The sequence below is a fragment of the Solanum dulcamara genome, chromosome 8 (genome assembly GCF_947179165.1).
Source record: "Solanum dulcamara chromosome 8, daSolDulc1.2, whole genome shotgun sequence".
Classification (NCBI taxonomy): domain Eukaryota; kingdom Viridiplantae; phylum Streptophyta; class Magnoliopsida; order Solanales; family Solanaceae; genus Solanum; species Solanum dulcamara.
This window is the reverse complement of record NC_077244.1, coordinates 6563305-6569523: the sequence shown is the minus strand read 5'-3', so window position 1 is coordinate 6569523 and position 6219 is coordinate 6563305. Positions and strand designations below refer to the sequence as shown.

Below are 6219 nucleotides of genomic sequence, written 5' to 3'. Positions count from 1 at the left end.
GCCACACGTTCCGTGGCAGGTTACATGGACAGAAATGTCCCCCATGGGTTCCGGACTGTGATTCAGCGGATGTGTACCGATAGGACAGACATGCATCATTTCATTGCATTGCATTGCACCTTTCTGACATTTGTGAATTTGTGTTTACCCCTATATTGCTCTGTGTATGTTGAACTTGACTTGGTATGATTCATTGATGAGAATTTGTGGACTGTATTACTGTTGTTATCGCACAAGTGTAGAGTTAGGCTGATTTTATGCAGGTTGTAGTTAAGGAGGTTCGGTTGGGAGGACAGGAGTACTTGTATCTATTAAGCTTTGCTTAGTTTTAGTTATCCACTTGCTGAGTACCGTGTTGTTTGGTACTCACCCCTTGCTTCCACACTTGTGTAGGTTGTGAGCCCGGACCTGCTTGATCTTCTAGCATTTTCTACTACATCCGAGGCCATCATTCCGAGTTTCGAGGTAGCTGTTACATCTATCTAGCGGACACCTCTTGCTCTTTTCTTATGTTTTAGTCCTATTCTAGAGACAAAGACATTATGACTGTATTTCTTGTCGTACTTCAATAATAAATTAGTGGCTTGTACACGTGACAACCAATCTTGGGGGATGTTGAGTTTCTTTTACGTGTTTTCGCTTAAGTTAAATTTTGATTCTTTTCTTTTTCTTCCGCATCTACTTTCGTTGGGTATTAGGCTGACTTATCTCGGTGGGTTGAGATGAGTGCCATCACACCCGGATTCGGGTCGTGACAAAGATGGTATCAGAGCCCCAGGTTCATAGGTCTCACGTGTATACAAGCCAAGTTTAAGTAGAGTCTTGCAGATCGGTACGGAGACGTCTGTACTTATCTTCGAGAGGCTATGAGAACTTTTAGGAAATTTTCCCTTTGTTCTTTCACTTTGTATCGTGCGTGTTGTGTTGGTACTGAATTTTTGCGTGTCCCTTCTAACAGATGGCCAGGACCAGAATTACGACTAGAGGTAGAGGAAGGGAGGCACTTCCTGAGGGTGATGTTGGGACCCCAACTAGGGGTAGGGATAGAGGCCGGACTAGAGGTCGTGGTCGGGGTATGGCGACAGGCAGAGGTCGTGCCCGAGGGGCGGCGCCAGCTAGAGGTCGTGCTAGAGAGGCTTCTCTTGAGCCACAAATTGATGGTAGAGAGGAACAGGTCCCTCAAGAGTCTGCTACTGCACCATTGCTTCAGGCCACTTTGATACGAGTATTGGATGCGCTTGAAGGATTTAATCAGAGTGTGAGGGTGAATGGTACACCTGAGGGTTCTCAGACTAGAGCAGGAGCTCAGACCCCACGGCAGCATCAGATTCCAATTGTTCAGGGTCTGGTGGACCAGCCACCTACGGGCCCTAGAGCGGATGAGGATGGAATATAGGTAGGAGGAGCCCAGGTTGCACCTGTGCTCATGTTGACTGACGACGAGCAACGCCGATATGAGAGGTTCCGAAAAATGGACCCTCCACAATTCCAGGGTGGGAAGACTGAAGATGCACACGAGTTTTTGACCATGTGTCGAGAGTTGTTGGAGACAGTAGGGTTAGCTGATACTCATGGAGTTCGTTATACTACACTACAGTTGCGTGGACCAGCCAGAGAGTGGTGGAGAGTGTATACGAGTTCCAAACCAGTTGGGTCACCCCAGATGACTTGGGATGAGTTTGCTAGTGCCTTTTATGACCGTTTCATCCCCTGGAGTGTGAAGGAAGAGAGCCGATTACGGTTTGAGAATTTGAGACAGGAAGGACTTACAGTTGCTGAATATGAGACTCGTTTCTACCAGTTGTCCAGACATGCCATGGCTGTCCTTCCTGATGAGACAGAGCGGATTCGCAGATTTGTGAGAGGACTGAACTATACTATTCGTACAGCAGTTTTTCGACCGGCCCGTGAGGGCGCTTCTTTCCAGTCCATTGTGGGTGCTGCCAAGGAGGCGGAGTTGATGGAGAGAGAGGAGTTCGGGGACCCCAAGAGGGCCCGTGCTTCTGGTCAGTTTTCGGGTACCTCATCTGGAGGTAGAGGGTCCTATAGAGGAGGTGGTTCCTTTCAGCGTAGAGGACCAGTTCATGCATTTATGCCAGCTTCTGAGGATGGTCAGACACCTCGTGGTTCCTACAGTACAGGTCAGAGTTACCAGGGGTCACAACAGAGGCCGATGAGCCGGAGTAGTTATACAAGTTCTGCAGGTTCATCGCAGAGGTTTTCACACGGAAGAGTATGTTATACTTGTGGTGATCCAGATCATCTTTCATGGCAGTGTACATCTCAGGGTCGAGGAGGAACCCAGCCTAGTTCTTCAGTTTCAGTTAGAGGACCAGCGTCGCCGGTCAGAGGTCGAGGTAGAGCCCAGACTAGTAGAGGTGGTCGCACTCCTGGTAGGGGTGCTAGTGGTGCTATAGCCCCTCAGGGAGGAGGTAGAGGTGTTGGGCAGGTCGGAGGTGGTAGGGGAGCTCAGTGTTATGCTTTTCCAGGGAGACCCGAGGCTGAGGCTTCCAATGCCGTTATCACAGGTATTGTCCCAGTCTGTCATCGACCTGCATCTGTATTATTTGATCCAGGATCTACATTTTCTTATGTGTCTGCCTATTTTGCATCTAACTTTGATTTGACATATGATCGTATGTCCGTGCCCGTTCATGTTTCTACACCCGTGGGTGAACCCTTAGTGGTGGATCGAGTATATCGATCCTGTCTTATTTCCTTGGCCGGGTATGATACTTGGGTAGATATGATTATTCTGGGGATGGTAGATTTTGATGTGATATTGGGTATGAATTGGCTTTCTCCCCATCGTGCTATTCTCGATTGTTATGCTAAAACTGTTACCTTAGCGATACCTGGTGCCCCGAGGATTGAGTGGAAGGGTACTAGTGGCTCCTATCTCGGTAAGGTTATCTCATATATTCGTGCTCAGAGGTTGATTGATAGAGGGTGTATGTCTTATTTAGCCTTTATTCGGGATACCAGTATTGAGTCACCTCCTATAGATACTGTTCCAGTGGTTAAGGAGTTTTCTGATGTATTTCCTACTGATCTTCCTGGTATTCCTCCGGATAGGGATATTGATTTTGCTATTGACTTAGAGCCTGGCACTAAACCCATTTCTATTCCTCCATATCGCATGGCTCCAGTTGAATTGAAGGAGTTGAAGGATCAGTTGCAGGACTTGTTGAGTAAGGGGTTTATTCGCCCTAGTGTGTCTCCTTGGGGTGCACCGGTTCTGTTTGTAAAAAAGAAGGATGGGACTATGAGGATGTGTATCGATTACAGGCAGTTGAACAAGGTAACTATTAAAAATAAATATCCTCTTCCCCGTATTGATGATTTATTTGATCAGCTACAGGGAGCGGCATTGTTTTCCAAAATAGACTTGAGGTCCGGTTATCATCAGATGAAGATTAGGGCATCCGATATTCCTAAGACAGCTTTTCGGACTCGTTATGGTCACTACGAGTTTTTGGTGATGTCATTTGGGTTGACGAATGCCCCCGCAGCATTCATGGAGTTGATGAATGGAGTGTTTCGCCCATACTTAGATTCTTTTGTGATAGTATTCATTGATGACATCTTGGTGTATTCCAAAACTGAGGCAGATCATGTCCGTCATTTGAGGTTGGTACTTCAGAAATTGAGGGAAGAAAAATTGTATGCAAAGTTCTCCAAGTGTGAATTTTAGCTTAATTCTGTTACATTCTTAGGACACGTGGTGTCCAAGGAGGGGATTAGAGTGGATCCAGCTAAGATTGAGGCAGTTAGAGGTTGGACCAGGCCTACTTCTCCTACTGAGATTCGTAGTTTTGTAGGGTTAGCCGGTTATTACAGGCGGTTTGTGCAGGGCTTCTCCACTATTGCAGCTCCACTGACTAGATTGACTCAGAAGGACGTGTATTTTCATTGGTCCGATGAATGTGAAGCAAGCTTCCAAAAGCTCAAGAATTTATTGACCTCAGCTCCTATTTTGACGCTACCCGAGGAAGGTGTGGGATTTACTGTATATTGTGATGCTTCTGGTGTTGGTTTAGGTGGTGTGTTGATGCAGAAGGGGAAAGTGGTTGCCTATGCCTCAAGACAGTTGAAGGCCCATGAGAAAAACTATCCTACTCATGATTTAGAGTTAGCAGCTGTGGTTTTCGTGCTTAAGTTATGGCGTCATTACCTATACGGTGTGCATTGCGAGGTCTTCACCGATCATAGGAGTCTTCAGTATATATTCAGTCAGAGGGATCTGAACTTAAGGCAACGTAGATGGCTTGAGTTACTGAAGGACTACGACATGACTATTTTGTACCACCCAGGAAAAGCCAATGTGGTGGCGGATGCCTTGAGCAGGAAGTCCTCTAGTATGGGGAGTCTTGCCGCGATCCGAGTTGAGGAGCGACCATTAGCTAGAGATGTTCAGAGGCTAGCTAATAACCTTGTCCGGTTGCAGATTTCAGAGGATGGTGGTGTTCTTGCCTTTATGGAGGCACGTTCTTCCTTGATTGACCAGATTCGGGAGAGACAGTTTCAGGATGAGAAGTTATGTATCATTCGAGACAAGGTATTAAGAGGTGAAGCTAAGGAGGCGATACTTGATTCGGAAGGTGTACTGAGGATTGACGGCAGAATTTGTGTGCCTAAGGTGGGTGACCTAACTAGACTTATTTTGGAAGAGGCTCATTGTTCAAGGTATTCCATCCATCCAGGAGCGGCCAAGATGTATCATGATCTGTGCCAGCACTATTGGTGGTGTGGGATGAAGAAGGACATCGCAGAGTTCGTATCCAGGTGTTTGACTTGCCAGCAGGTAAAGTGTGAGCACCAGCGGCCTGGGGGTGTGAGTCAGAGGATGCCTATTCCCACTTGGAAGTGGGAAATGATCACCATGGACTTCATTGTGGGTTTACCTCCCACCGTTGGTGGCTACGACTCTATATGGGTGGTGGTTGACAGACTAACCAAGTCCGCCCATTTTATTCCAGTTAAGGTAAGGTACACAGCGGATAAACTAGCCCAGTTGTATATTAGCCATATCGTTCGGCTTCATGGTGTCCCAGTATCCATTATTTCGGATCGAGGTTCAGTATTTACTTCGCACTTTTGGCAGGCATTACAGCATGGTTTGGGCACTAGACTTGATATGAGTACTGCTTTTCACCCACAAACTGATGGTCAGTCCGAGCGGACAATCCAAGTGTTGGAGGACATGCTGCGAGCTTGTGTTATTGATTTTGGTGCTAGATGGGATCAACACTTACCCCTAGCGGAGTTTGCCTACAACAACAGTTATCACTCCAGTATTCAGATGGCTCCATTTGAGGCTCTGTATGGTAGGCGGTGTCGATCTCCTATTGGATGGTTTGACTTAGCTGAGATGGACTCCTTGGATACAGACTTGCTTAGAGATGCTATGGAGCAGGTTCGTAGGATTCAGGGTAGACTCTTGACAGCCCAGAGTAGGCAGAAGAGTTATGCAGACCGGAGAGTTCGACCATTGGAGTTCATGGTGGGCGATCATGTTTGGCTTCGAGTGTCGCCCATGAAGGGCGTGATGCGGTTCGGAAGAAAGGGCAAGCTCAGCCCTCGTTTCATTGGCCCATTTGAGATTTTGGCGCGAGTTGGAGAGGTGGCCTATAGATTGGCCTTGCCACCTAGCTTATCGGCTGTGCATAACGTATTTCATGTTTCCATGTATGTTCCGGATGAGTCTCATGTGTTATCACTCGATTCAGTAGAGTTAGGTCCAGACCTGACATTTGAGGAGGAGCCTATAGCCATTCTAGATAGGCAGGTTCGTAAGCTTAGAACCAAGGAGATAGCTTCAGTGAAGGTACAATGGAAGCACCGTTCAACCAGAGAGGCGACTTGGGAAACAGAGGCTGATATGCGCGCTAGATATCCCCAGCTTTTTGAAGCTTCAGGTACTTATTTTACTTTATGTTCGAGGACGAACATGATTTTTAGTGGTGGATAATGTAACGACCTGTTAGGTAATTTCAAAAAAAAAAAAAAAAAAAAAAAAAAAAAAAACTAGCCCTTCCTTTTTCATAAAAGACCCTTTTCGTATATTTAAGTTGAAAATTTTGGACCTTTAGGTAACTTTGGTTAATTAGTTGAGGGGTAACTTTAGGTAACTAATCTAATTGATGGACTAAATTATTAATTTAGTTAATATATTATTCCATTTATCCCATATTTATGAAAGTTAATTTGTGGTAAACG

At 46.1% G+C, this 6219-nt stretch overlaps 1 pseudogene; it reads left to right on the top strand.

Moving 5' to 3' along the window:
* The first annotated feature begins 1873 nt into the window (after positions 1-1873).
* LOC129900674 (uncharacterized) lies at positions 1874-5961 on the top strand (annotated as a pseudogene).
* The last annotated feature ends 258 nt before the right edge of the window (positions 5962-6219 follow it).